This window comes from Gossypium raimondii, chromosome 7, assembly GCF_025698545.1.
Source record: "Gossypium raimondii isolate GPD5lz chromosome 7, ASM2569854v1, whole genome shotgun sequence".
In the NCBI taxonomy this organism is placed as follows: domain Eukaryota; kingdom Viridiplantae; phylum Streptophyta; class Magnoliopsida; order Malvales; family Malvaceae; genus Gossypium; species Gossypium raimondii.
In genome coordinates this window covers 34,307,918-34,322,364 of record NC_068571.1, presented here as the reverse complement: position 1 = coordinate 34,322,364, position 14,447 = coordinate 34,307,918, and the positions used below count along the sequence as shown (strand labels likewise).

The following is a 14,447-nucleotide window of genomic DNA, read 5'->3' as shown; positions in this document are numbered from 1 at the left end:
GGAAATATAACTCATAGAACTGCTGTGCGAGCTCGAAGCACTAGGGGTGGTGGAAATATAGAGTACTTTTAACTCCTTTATAAAGCCTAAAAACTAAACCGAATAACTTCTATTGCATAGATAAATAGATAGATATTTATTTCTTATTGATTGAGCAAATTTGATTACAAGATCCAAATCAATGACAGAATCTGCTACCGGAGCAAGCCCATAAAATCATCAAATCAAACAACAAAATTCAGTTAAAAAAGAGGGGGAAATAACACGGAAAGAATCAACTCTAGTTGCCATCTGAAACTTCAAAACAGAATATCAAAATGGGGGAGGAAATTTGATTGTGTAGTCAAGAAGAAAGGATTCAACTTTAGTAACCATATTGAGGGGATGCCGCTAGTTTAGATTGGGAGGTGTAGAAGAAAGGTCCCACAGAATACAATTTTGCCTTCTTCTCCTTTAGAACACGGAAAGCAGAAAGAAGAGCACCCTCAATGGCTTTGTTGACATTAGTGGGAACATTGCAGGACTCCAATGGAGAGCTTTTAAGGTACGCCTTGCACTCTTTAAGCTTCAACTTGTCGCGACCTTGGTCGGACAATGTAGCAAAGAAGTAACCTTTTGCATCAGTTGCTTTGCTGCAAATGGAGACAGTTCTCTCGGCCCCTACCTCATCAACAGCTTTACATGTTATCGTTGCAGAAGCCCCTGCTCATGCCAATAAATGAGAGAAATTAAGAAGCCAATTACACTCAATCAATACAAAATACATAAAGGGAGTATTAGGACTGTCTGAGTACATTACCTTGAATTGGGTAATACTTGGAACCTGTTTTACATAAAACAAGCCCTTGAACAGCAATGGAGAGACGATTATTCATTTCTTCTGGTTTCGTGCCATCGTAAGACTTTTCTTCACCTTTTGGCTCTGGTTTAACGACGTATGGTTTTCTTTCATATTCGGGTTTTTCACTTGGCTTTGTTTGCTTGTAGTTGTCTGGTTTACTGCCATAATAATGATTTTCTTCTTCTGGTTTTGGTTTAACAACGTGCGAGTTTCTGTTGTAACCCGAATTTTCTTTTTCTTCAGGTTTAGGCTTGTAATGAGGCTTCTCTTCTCCTTCTGGCTTTGGTTTAACAACGTATGGTTTTGCGTAGTAACCTGCAGGCTTTTCATTTTCCTCAGACTTGTCATTGTATACAGGTTGGGGCTTGTAGTAGTCTGGTTTGGTGCCATAATGAGGCTTTTCTGCCTCATCTGGCTTTGCCTGAGGGCTGTCTGCCGGTATTCCGTCGAAACCATATTTAGCTGAAGCATCAGCATGATCGCCAGCCGAAGCAATAACGAGCAATGACAGTACAAGGAGAACGCCAAGGAGAGACGTGAGAGAGCCATTGCAATGCAGTAATTATTATAAGAACCAAGAAAGAAATATGAGTGGATGAAGAAAGGGGCTCACAACGTTGCCTATTTATATGGAAATTGGTCAAGCATAAGCATACCTTACCGATGATTATCTTTGAGTAATTAAGATTATAGGCAGGAAATTAATAATAAACAGTGTAGAAAAGTTGGGTGCACGATCCCGTTGTCATTTGCAGACTTGGCTACCATTACCCAAATAGTCTAAATTTAAATTTAAGATGAAGTTGTGTTATTAGACTTTATGCTTTCCCTAAATAGTGAATTTAGTACTTGTATTTTAGTTTAGTCACTATTAGTCCTTGTATTTTTAGAATTTAAAAATTTTAGTCCTAATCAAATGATAATTATTAAATTCATTAAGTTTTATTATTTTTTAAATTTGATGTGTCAAACATATTCTCACATGTGTAATGATATGTTTATTTGTTATTTTCACATATTACTCACAAAAAATCAGTTAATAGATTTAATTATTGACGTTTGCACTAAGACTAAAATTTTGAAATTAAAAAATATAGTCACTAAGAATTATCCAATTGGTGAACTGGCTAAATCTATAACTTTAGGCATAATACAAGATTAATGACATAATTTAACCAAGAGATTTAATTGTTACTATTAAGTCAAGACTAAAATTTCAAAATTTAAAAGTATAGAAAATAAAATTAATCAAATTAAAGTATAGATACTAAAACTACAAGAATTTCACCTAAATTTAATGTACGTGTAGTCATGGACACCTTTCCATGCCACCCTAATAGACATGGTCAAATGTTATGAAAAGAAATTGCTCAAAACTTCTGAATATTATTATTAAGACATTAACAGAATGTCTTATAAAATGTCTCACACGTTTTCTTATTGTTATATGTTATATATGCTTTTCCTTCATATATTTTGGATCAATTTAGTTCAATATGGTTAATTTAATCAATAATAAAATTACGGAAAATCAATTAAAATGTGAAAAAGTACAATGTTGATATCGATGATGTTTAAGAAAACTATTAATTAAAATGTATGTTTCAGATGTAATTGATTTTATAATAATAGTAATTTTGTCACAAGAAAATATTTTACATTAAAAATATTTTTTAATTTATTTAATAATGAATATAAATAAAATAATAATAAACTTGTATTTTAATACGATCAAACACGTGTTCTTCTCCATTATTGAAATCTTGTATCATAGTTCAAGTTCAAGTACAACAGATGACTTTAATGGAATTATGATTAATTTCTTCAAATATGATTTAATTGATTGCAATCAAATAATTAAAGTTCAAAGTGGGAACTAAATTAATAAGTTATCATAGTTTTATTGAATGGGGCAATTAAATATATTTCCTCATAGATTCTAATACAGTAAAGTTGTCATAATTTTAGTAGAATTAGAATTGGGTTGAAAAATATTTTAATTGAGTGAATTAATGCAATTAATTAATTAATATTTAGGGAAATAAAAAAAGTAGTTATTAGATTGGTAAAGTTCAGATAGCACATATAATCATACCATGATACAAGACGGACCCTAGAGCTCATCCCAATATATGAGGGGCAGCAACCTCTAGTCCTAGTAAGGGTTACCACCGTGTAACAACCCGCCCGACGAAGTCTCCATACTTGGTTATTTTTTGGCGTATATATGGTAAATTAAGGATAGATTTGAGTAAGTAAAGTACTTGTTTGGACTAAGTATAGAATTTTGTGTACTACGTCATTTGGCAAAATCCTAGTTTGGCGAGCTTTAAGGTTTGGTGGACTATTTTGTTAAGTATCTGCCCAACCCAGATGCTTTGGGCGAACTTGTTAAGTTCACAGTTATTTAGATTTGTTTATTATTTTTGTATGGTGATTTAGTTAGTCAAGTTGAAGTCTAGTTAGAACAGAACTAGACTACTGTAGATAATAAGACCTAAATTTTGTTAAGTGCACTTAATCGCATGAATCAAGAGAGTTAGTGGAATTATCTTATTTTTCCACTAATCCTTGTATCCGTGCTTAAGTATATAAAGATAGCGGTGGTCTTTCTTAACACCTTTTACGTCTTCTTCTTCTTCTTAACACCTTTTATCTAGCTAACATATACGTTAGTACCAGCTCACTGCTCAAGGAGCTAACGGGGGTCCAAGTGATAAAGGCAAAGGACCTACTTTGTAGATTGTGCTAGAATTTTAGATGAGTTCCTTCTTACTTTCCTGTACTGTAAATTTCTTGTTTAAATAATTTGTGTAAAGTAAATTATCCTCCTCTGTAATGGATGAAAGGTGTATATGTGGATAAAGGATATCCAAAGTCATCAGTCTAAGTTCAGTCAGTCTATGATATAAAGTAAGCATCATTCTTCATGCTTAAGCCACTACCATCTGCTTCTGACATGTATGGTATGATCTAATATGTGGTGATGGAGAATAGGAGATATGATTGTGTATCCTCCAGTAAGGTAGCTATTTTGCGAACCAGTTTGGCAGATCACGAAAACACATGTTATTCTACATGAAAATGATATAAGATGTTAAGTGAGTGAATGTATGAAAATGAGAATGTATGATATGCTTCTAATTCTAAATTCTAGGTACGTGGTTGGCATGAAGATAGGTTGTCTAAGTTATGTTAAGTTGGTGTACAGTATATGCCCATGTGTTAAGTAAGTTGGCGTACTCAATCTATCTATGTTCTGTATACGCCACTGGGCGTACTATGTTCATCGTGTGTAAGTGTCTCTAAAAGGTTCGATTGTGTTGTAAGAAATATTATGTATGATTTCTTCTTGGAACTCACTAAGTTCATACGAACTTACTCTATTACCTTTTTTTTCTCAAGCTTGCTAACTGAAGGAAGACTTTGTTAGAAGGACTACGCTAGAGTGCTGCTACTATTGCGAGCTGATTGTTTTGTTCTATATCATGCATGACTCTTAGGGTGGCGTATATATGTATTTTGGAAATGAATTGTATAAAGAACTTCTATTTTGACAAAACTCTGTTTTTACAATATTTCTATTAAGTATCAATGTCTGGATTTGAATTATTGCATTTTTTTAATGAAGTTATTATATTTGAAATTATATGCCAAATGGATTGAACGTTATTTCAAACTGTTAACGATTTCATTCAAATTTCAGTAAAACCACAATTATCATATGTTTATATGTATAAATTTTTAATAATTTTATAAAGCTTCTGCCAAATTGTTTTGCTATAAGTTAGTTTGATTTTGAGTAGTGACACATCAAGCTCAGATCCTATCATATGGTCGGATTTGACTTGTTATACCACCACCGCTAAGGTTTCCTAACAAGGAAATGTGTTTTTTGTATTAAAATATTATTATTTAATTTCTCCTTGTTCAAGTAAAATTGTTGTACATTTTTCCCATAAATAGGAATTATGGAATGACCTAATTGACGCACCAATTGAACGTCATTACTCTGTCAAAAAATAGTATCAATTTATTTATAGAATAAATTTTGTTTTCTACAAAGCTAAAAAGTTTTTGATTTTTCATAGAGAAATTAACTTCCCTACTGAAAGTTGATCAAATTTTTCATTCTATGCATTCGGTTTGTATAGTTTAAGCTCACACTGAAAGCAAGTTAGGGTTTAAGGATAATAGAGATCATTTGGCAAAAAGCTAAGAAACAACCTAGATTGTCTCACTCAAAGCATAGGTAATGTTCTGGTCTAAGGTTTATTGCTATAAATATCACAAAGTTTAATTTTAAGAAAAATTTTAAACTTTCGTTGTGCTACAAACACTGTTTTTCTAAATCAATTTTTTCAGCATCACCTTCTTGAGGGTATAGCTCTTAAAGGTTCAGGTCTCACACCCTCTTAAACTTATTGCTCCTAAAGGTAATATCTTCATTACCCTTTTTCAATTAATTATTAACGTTAATCAGTCCTCACATACTTAGCATAATCCTGAACGACGTTTTCGAACGGCCTCACCGAATGGTGACTTGCCTTATTACATTAACATAATCTCGAACGGTTGCTCCACCTCCAAGGCAAGCTTAATTTCAAATGGTTATTTTACCTATAGTGGTAGCGTAATTTTAAATGCTTATGAACAGTTGCAATGCCTATGATGTCGGCATAATTCCAAATACCCATGAATTATCATAATTTTTGCAAGAAGAAATACAAACGAATTTTCCTAAATCAAATTGACCTCACACATGACATAGAGACCTTGTCGTTGCTTTTCATTTCTGGCAATGTCGCTTTATAACCTTCCCTTGGACTGGGAGGACAATTGTTATACATGAATATCTTAGCCAAGTCCCACCAAGGACCCCTTTATATACACCCATTGGGATTATGGAAAAGAAGAGGTTTTTGGGGGTTCTTCCTCTCTTCCACCCTTCAACCACCATACACATTTCTTAGCTCATTCTTCTACCATGGGAGATTTCTATTACTTTTCCCATTTATCTCAATCATTGAAGGCACTCCACTCTACACACGTTAACCGTTCCAAACCCCCAACCACCTTCTCCTCCTCCTTGTTTACCTCCCTTATTGAGCTCTTGTATCTATATGTGTTTTTATTGTTTAATTTCAATATGTTTTTTTTATTCTGATTATAATAATAATATTTTCCTTTATTGTATTATTCTTCCATCTCTATCCCAAAGTTTTTGTTTTCATAATAATAATTTCAATACGTTCTAACTTTCTCACATATTTACATTATTTTAATATATTAATTATCACTTTTTTGTATTATATTTTAATTTTTAGGTAAGTCATTAAGATTTTTATTCATAGTAGTATGGTTTTTATTGCGCTTGCGTTGGGTTAATTATTTTTAGACTAAATTATAAAGAAAATATTTGAAAATTAAAATATACTTCAAGTCTCTATACTTTTTGTACATTTGAAATTTAGTCTTCGTACTTTTTATGTTTAAGAATTTAAGAACTCTATATTTCAAATTTAAAGATTCAAATCCAATTGTTGATATCATTAAATTATTTTGTTAAATTTGTTGGTGTAACATTTTGAAATTAAAAAAAACCTTAGTAGCCATGTAAAAAAATGGCATTGCAAGGGACATGGGTTTGACAAATATTTTTAATAGTGTTTACAACTCTTAAAAGTTACAACTATATTTTAATCAAAATAAACTATTTAAACTAATCAATGACATTATAAAAGTTAAGGTAACTTATAGAAAGATTAGGGATTGAGAGGGCAAAGCAAGCCTTGTGCTCCTGGTCTCTACATGCTTGATAATCTTGTTAAAAATTAATTGACCAAAATCAAAAGGAATGAATAATATTCCCTTGTAGAATAAGGCACCCATGCATTTCGTCACCACATTCCTTTAAATGTTGGGAAACTAGTTTCTGGTTACTATTGCCTGAAGAGTTGCGCAAATAGGTTCAAGCTCTGATGCTTTGAAGTATTGTCCCTCAGGTCATATTGTTCGAACATTACTGGTCAACTTAGAAGCAAGAAAATCATTCTTAATTATAAAATTCATATCATATCTACCTTGATAATGGAGAAAGTCACTTATTGCACTTGGATTGAAACGAAAATAATGACCTCTTACATAGGCTTGCATATAATACAGGTGGTTTGAATTGTTGATGGACTTTCGTAGATTCACATTAAACTCCAAGACCACACTTTTGACCAATGGCTTCACAGATGCCACTTAAGTGAGAAGTTAGTTCTACTCCAAGAAAATTTCAAGCTCGTTCTTGTATAACCCGCTCGCCTCAATGTTTCTTTCAAGAAGGAGTCCCTTCTGAGCAACAACCTTCATTCTTTTTGCACAGGCAAGGTTGATGAACATTTCCTTAGGTTGTGTTCTGGTTGAGCTTCTTTCAGAACGTCTGATACCCCTACCTCCTCCATCTTTATATTTCTTTCCTTTGTAGAGGATAGTGCACAAGGTCTTTTGGACCTTAGGTTCCTTCCTGCATGAACTTCCAATTCTACTATTGGAACATATATTCAAGGTTAGAGTCAAATGGAACACATTATGGAATTTTCTGTCTTTTAGCTCCGTTCTTCATAGGAACGTTTGGAATAAAAGGTTCCTTTCCATTGCCGACAGCTTTCTTGGCAGCATATTCAGACTCAATCTTTTGAGTAGGGCTAGTTACAACCAAGGTAATCACTACCTCTGGTTTTGCATCATTATTGTCACCTTCATCAAACTTTCCGTGATCATTCATAGCTACAACCTCCTCAACATCTTGTTGGGCTTCTAAGTTAGCCTTAGTAGGAACTTGTTGAGAAATGGCCTTAATAAGTTGGTCAAGCTGAGGGTCTTGATTGGGTGTGGCGATTCAGACAACAAGCAATCTATCTCTTCGACCGCCTTCGCTGACTCTTTTGAAGACATAACATCTTCCCCGTTTTCAATGTTCTATTTGTTCTCAACATTCTTAGTCTGGACAATTTTCTCAAAAGCAAAATAGAAAGTAAATCAACTATATCATCTACAGGGGCTTCTGATCAAGTAGTAGGAATACCTTCTATTTCAGCGCTTGGCCTAGATGCAATTAGAGGAATATTTAGGACTTATTCTTGCACCTATTGAGGATAAATCTCAGGAACTACTGTTAATATACCCTCTCCAATGATTCTTGGTTGTCTTTGTTGAAAAAAAATCTGTTTAAAAAACGATTCTTTTAAAATTTTTAAAATTTTCTAAAACCGAACCTTTTGTGTTATTTATAATAATAAATTTTACTGAAATTATATATGTGCTTTATACAAGGCGGACTAAAATCGATCTTGACTTTCTATCGAATAGCCTTATCAGTTATTCTCAAATTACGAACTGCTTTGAGTGTGTGCTCAAAATTTATCAAACCAATTGTATAGAATGAAAAACTTTATTTACTTTCAGTAGGAAGGCTAATTCTCTCTATAAACGAAAACTATGCGTCGATCTTGACTTTCTATCGAACAACCTTATCAGTTATTCTCAAACCACGAACTGCTTTGAGTGTGTACTCAAAATTTATCAAACCAATTGTATAGAATGAAAAACTTTATTAACTTTCAGAAGGAAGGTTAATTCTCTCTATGAACGGAAACTATGCGTCTTTGAAATTAATTTTCACTACTTTTTGGCAGAATAACGTCGTCTGAAAAATGTTGTAAATTGCTAAACCCATAATTCCTATTTATAGAGAATCAGTACAAAATTTATGTTCGAATAAGGCTTGATTAAATAATAATATTTAATAGAAAATACAACTTCTACTCCAATTAGGAGTATAGGGGCGGCATGCCCTAATAAATACTAGGGTTTGTTGCCCCTTATACTAATCGTGTCTATTTTGGGCCTCTCGTGTATTGGGTCAATTATATGTGTTATTCGGACTTTTATCAACACTTATAATTTATCCAACCCAATATTTATTTCTATTACCCAAACTATTATTTATTTAATCAATTAATTAAATTAATTTCTCAATTAAATAATTTTTCAATCCAATTTTAATTCCGTTAAAATTATAGCAACTTTAGCGGAATAAAATCTATGAGGAAAATATATTTAATTTCATTATTCAACAAATTTATAATGACTTAATTAATTTAATTCATTCTTTGAGTTTTAATTATTTAATTATAATTAATTAATTAATAATTTGAAGAACTTTAAATTAATTCCTAAATCATCTTTGTTTTTAGTAAGAAAATGCATTCATTGCAGATAGTGATTCATGTAATTTGTTTCTCTTACTTCATCATTTCATGTAACACCCCTAACCCGTGTCCTTCGCCGGATTGGGGTTACAAGGCATTATTGAACATATCACAGTTCATACAGATATTCATTACATTTCACAACTCAAAATTTTACCACATCAAATCTCGAAACTTAATCAAATATCAAATTTATAAAAATAATCATAACATTCAAAAACATTGCATAGTTAAAACATAATCCGGTATCTATCTAAACATACCATATAACGAACGTATGCAAAATTACTATTCCTTTAGTCATATATCAAATTTATTTTATAAATATATATAAACTCTTGCACATATACAAATTTAAACTTCAAACAAAACAAACTTTACTATTAAAATTTTCATTTATTCATCTATACGGCATTGGAAATATAAAACATAACCAATCAACATACTTTATTTACTATAATATCATACGATATTTACTAATGTCTAAACCATAACTACATATAATTACCGAATCAATATTAACTTATTCCATTAATTAACCACATGGCATACTAGTCATGTATACACATATAATCATTTAAACAAGTATCATTTCAATGACCAAATATATTTCTTTTCTTGACACAAATTCATGCTAAATAACCATTTTGATTTGAACCGTTTGAGCACAAATTATACTAAAAAAATTCACTAAATTCGCATTCTTTAAATCCATACACATAACCATTCACTAACTATATATTCGATCTTATAAGATGGTTTTAATACATAACATAAACCATATCACATACCTATTTATAAAAGTTTAATACTTTAGTCGAATATTCTTGTACACATATTCCTCATTTCTAAACCATTTCACCAATGCAAACATACCATTTCAATTTGACTCAAAGTAACCATATCACATTTGGACTTATAATCATCTAACCCATACACATTCGGACATATAATTAACTTCTAACCTTTAAATACATAGCTCATTTTAAAAGACCTAACCAAGCTCACTTAAATACTAAACCCATACATATCACACTTTATATATATATCAAAACATTTACCACAATATTATCTAACATAACAACCATATACCGCATAATTAAGCCATGGTCAAATGATAAAACCAAACACATTAAACATTTAAACAAGAACTCATATAGCCGAACCTAAGCAAAGTCATCAAGTCATTTTCGCATGGCTTTATATATATACATGCCCAAAAATCAAACATTTCAACTATGCTATACATGCCTTATGCTCAAAATCAACTTAGTAAAATACCAAAAGAAACAATCGATAGTGTGATAGACTTTGCTGACGATCCCCGAGCTCGTAACGACTCCAAAATCTATAAAAAAGAGGTAAACAAGTACAAACACACAGTAAGCTATTAAAGCTTAGTAAATCATAAGCATAAACATAACTATTAAAAATGGCATATTAACATTTAGCTAGTAAGGCCGAATTCACTTAATTTACAATACAAAGATATCATTTACTACCAAGGTCATACTTTGATCTTACATACATATTATATGGTCGAATATAACTATCATAATTACATACATAAATTTCACTTTTAATTTCATAATGACCTCAATAGGCCGAATCATATACATATGTTCAAATATACTAATCCAAAATTCATATTCACGTACCTTATATCATTTCAAGTAATCAACTTACCTTGTTTCCATATAAACATTTACTATCACATACCTGAACCCGTAATTCGATTTTTCATTCGGTCTTTACCTCACATTGCCGGTTGAACCGTTCGGAATTAAAAAGGATACGCGGATAATCGAAAAGCTCGTACAATGCCAACGTCTCATACATGGTCTTACATGTAATCACATATCGATGCCACTGTCCCAAATAGGGTCTTACACGTAAACACAAATCGATGCCAACATCCCAGACGTGGTCTTACACAAAAAACACATATCAAAGGTCCTATGTCATGACATATGTATCATATCTATTCCTAGGGTTCGTACAGGACTTTCAGACATTTTATCTCGATCGAAACGAGCTCGAAACATAGTTCCCTTATCTCAAATCACATTCGGCCAAATACATATATAATCGAATAATTCAATTCATCACATAACATTTAATATATTCTCAAGTTTAACAACATTTAAATGCCTATAGACTTACCTCAGACGTTGTCGAACGGTTAAATCGACTATTCTTCTACTTTCGATTTCCCCCGATCTAATTCTGTTTTCTTCCGTTCTTGATCTAAATAAATTAAAATTTAACTAATTTAACCACATATTCATTCAATTAAATCCAAAAACACATAAATGGGAAAATTACCATTTTGCCCTGACATTTTACACTTTTTACAATTTAGTCCCTATAACATAAAACACAAAAGACACAAAATTTCACTTCTCCATAGCTAGGCCGAATATTCACAAGCTCCAAACACGTCCATATTTTTCATTTATTTCACATTTTAGTCCCTCAAAAATTTATTTTCACAATTTAGTTCAAATTACTCAAATTCATCAAAAATCCCCAGACAAAACATGTTAATCTTTCACATATCTTTAATATTTCATCAACAAACAACAAAAATCACAAGCTATCATCAATGTAAAAACACAAAATCATCATCAAATTCAAAAATTAAAACATGGGCTTTGAAGATAGCTTAGCAACGATCTCAAAAACGTAAAAATTATCAAAAACTGAAACCGAAACATACCCCAAATTACTTGAACAAGGGTCGAATACCTAGCTTTCTTATTTCTTTTTCTTTTCTTTTTTGTTTCAGTTTGAAGAAAGATGAAAACATGGCTTTTAAGTTATGTTTATTTTAATATAACATTATATTATATTTTTTAATATATAAAAACCATATGTATTATTAATATTTCGTCCACTACCATTAATATTGGCTAAATTACAACATAAAGCCTCCAAATTATAAAGACAACAACAATTAGGCACTTTCTTTTTTAAATCATCAAATTTTCATTCAACGCGATTAAGCCCTTTTCTCAAATTAAGCACACAAACAATAAAATAAATTCACAAAACTTTCACACCTGTAAATTCACACATAATTAACACAGAAAATAATATTAAAATATTTTTCAGACTCGAATTTGTGGTCTCGAAACCACTGTTTCGATTAGGTTCAAAATCGGGTTGTTACATTTCAATTCATTTATTATTATTGGATCTACATGTAATTCGTTTCTAGTTATCTCAAGTTTCGACGTGAATGACACACTACATGCATAGTGTTCGCTATCGTTGCATTTCATCTAATTTCTTTCATGACATCCTCGCAAAAAACGTGATTGCCTGCTATCTGCCCAACATATGTCGTTACTCGCTTTGGAAATAAGATAGCCAGGTGAAAGTATGTTTCTTTGACAACCGAGGTTATCGACAAATGACGCGTCCCTTTCAGTACGAAATTGATGCATTCGACTAAGTTCATTGTCATGTGCTCGTACTGTAGATCCCTGTCATACGATTGCGCCCACTGTTTAAAGGGTATGTTGGCGAGGTAGTCCACATCGGCGTTGTTGATGGTGCACAAGTTACCCAACATCTCATGGAAACGATGTTGGACGAGCTCATACCTTGTCGAGAAAAGTATACTGATGAATACAAATAATATACGATGGTATATGGTTTATCATAATTGTGGATAAAGTGGAAACTACATGCCAATGTCAATGCATTGATCTCGCTCACTTTTCGAAGGCCATTTTGAGTGGCAGTTGGAGCCGACATGCCTTATAAAGTACCTATGGTGGGTGCGATCCCAAAGGCTACCATGCCGCTCAATAGTGGCCAAGATTCTGGTTCCCCTATAGGATATGACACATATGTAGGGTTACAGGCAAACGTGACGGTGCAATCGGCTAAAGAAGAAATCTTATTCATCTATGTTTTCGGAGAGAGTTATTGAGACAACGACTATCAACAACGATGTTAATACCTTTCATACAGTCAGGTGCCATCAATTTGCACCAAAGGCTTGCAATTCCAGAAAGCTTCCCTGCATTGATTAAATGTCCAAAAGAATCGGTGGAACGTTCTTTTCCCAGGGGCCAGACGATCTTCGAAGTACGCTAGGTGCATTTCTGGATCAGTTACAGAATCTGTTACATATCGATCCAGTACCTGAAACTATTGTCATAAATCATTGTACGACATGTCCCAGTTGTGATGCAGCTTATCTATAGCTTTTTGTTTTGCGACCCATGCCTTGTAGTACGATGGCGTGTAATCGTACAAGTTATAGATGTTGGCAATCAACACCGAGATGGGAATCCTGGGACTCACTTTCACCATAAGTAGAATAATATCAGATATCATGTCGGAGTCTAGCCTCGGATGATCCTGACTTACACATGTAAATTACGAGTTAAAGTCACATTATTGGAAAAAATAAAGACCCCGATCAAGTCATATTATGTCAGAAAATTGGGTGATCGCATTGTGCACCTGCTACAACACAAATATGTAGACCAGAATACTTTCTTTATTGTCCACAAGTTTGGCTTCTTTCGAAAAGATGTCATGATTTTCCATTTGTACCTCCCATCACGCATTGCGCAGTTTCCCTCGAATTTCTCTAAACAAGATTTTGTGACGTGATAGTTCACACCATTTTTGAAGTTGTATTACTTTAGTGAAGCAAGAAAAGCATCTTTGATGGGGTATTCCATGCCAACTTCTAATACTCGGACATCTGACGATGAGCTTGTATGGCTAAAAGTTCTGTGCAGTAGCTGCCGAAACTTTAAACCACCCTCAATGGAGAGGTTGATGTTAGTCATATAAGGCGGAGGTCCATATGCCCTGAATCACGAATCTGGATCTGAAGCATTGTCTGAACTGTTATCGTCAAAACCACAAGGTTCTAGCTCAATTAGAACCTACTCTAGTTCAGAAAAAAGTGCTACTTCTGAATTATCTGGACCAAACTATCGAATTGGACCGAGGTCTGACTCTGATCCGTTAACTGCATCCGCTGCCTCTTCTTCCTTGACTGCATCTTCTTCCTCAGCCGCGCCTTCATTTTCATCTTCAACTAAAGGGTTCAATGTGCCCTCGTCGGACCCGATCGTAGAAAGTAAGTCATCAGTTCTTCTATACCCCATGTGCTCGGTAAAATTTGCACCGGATTACAAACCAGTGTAGGTTGATGGCCCCCCAATATAAGTGCTTCCACCCTAAGACATCGAACCACTGAAGTTGAAATCAAACACACTAACTAAATGTCGTGCCCGAGTGTCAAGGTTCGGGTTACGCTAATACCTTGACCGATAATGGCCACTGAAGTTTAAATCAGTGTCAAAAATTAAAGA

General features: G+C 33.1%; 1 pseudogene; it reads right to left on the bottom strand.

Moving 5' to 3' along the window:
• Positions 1-117: 117 nt before the first annotated feature.
• Positions 118-1,390, bottom strand: LOC105794483 (proline-rich protein 3-like; annotated as a pseudogene).
• Between the last annotated feature and the right edge of the window lie 13,057 nt (positions 1,391-14,447).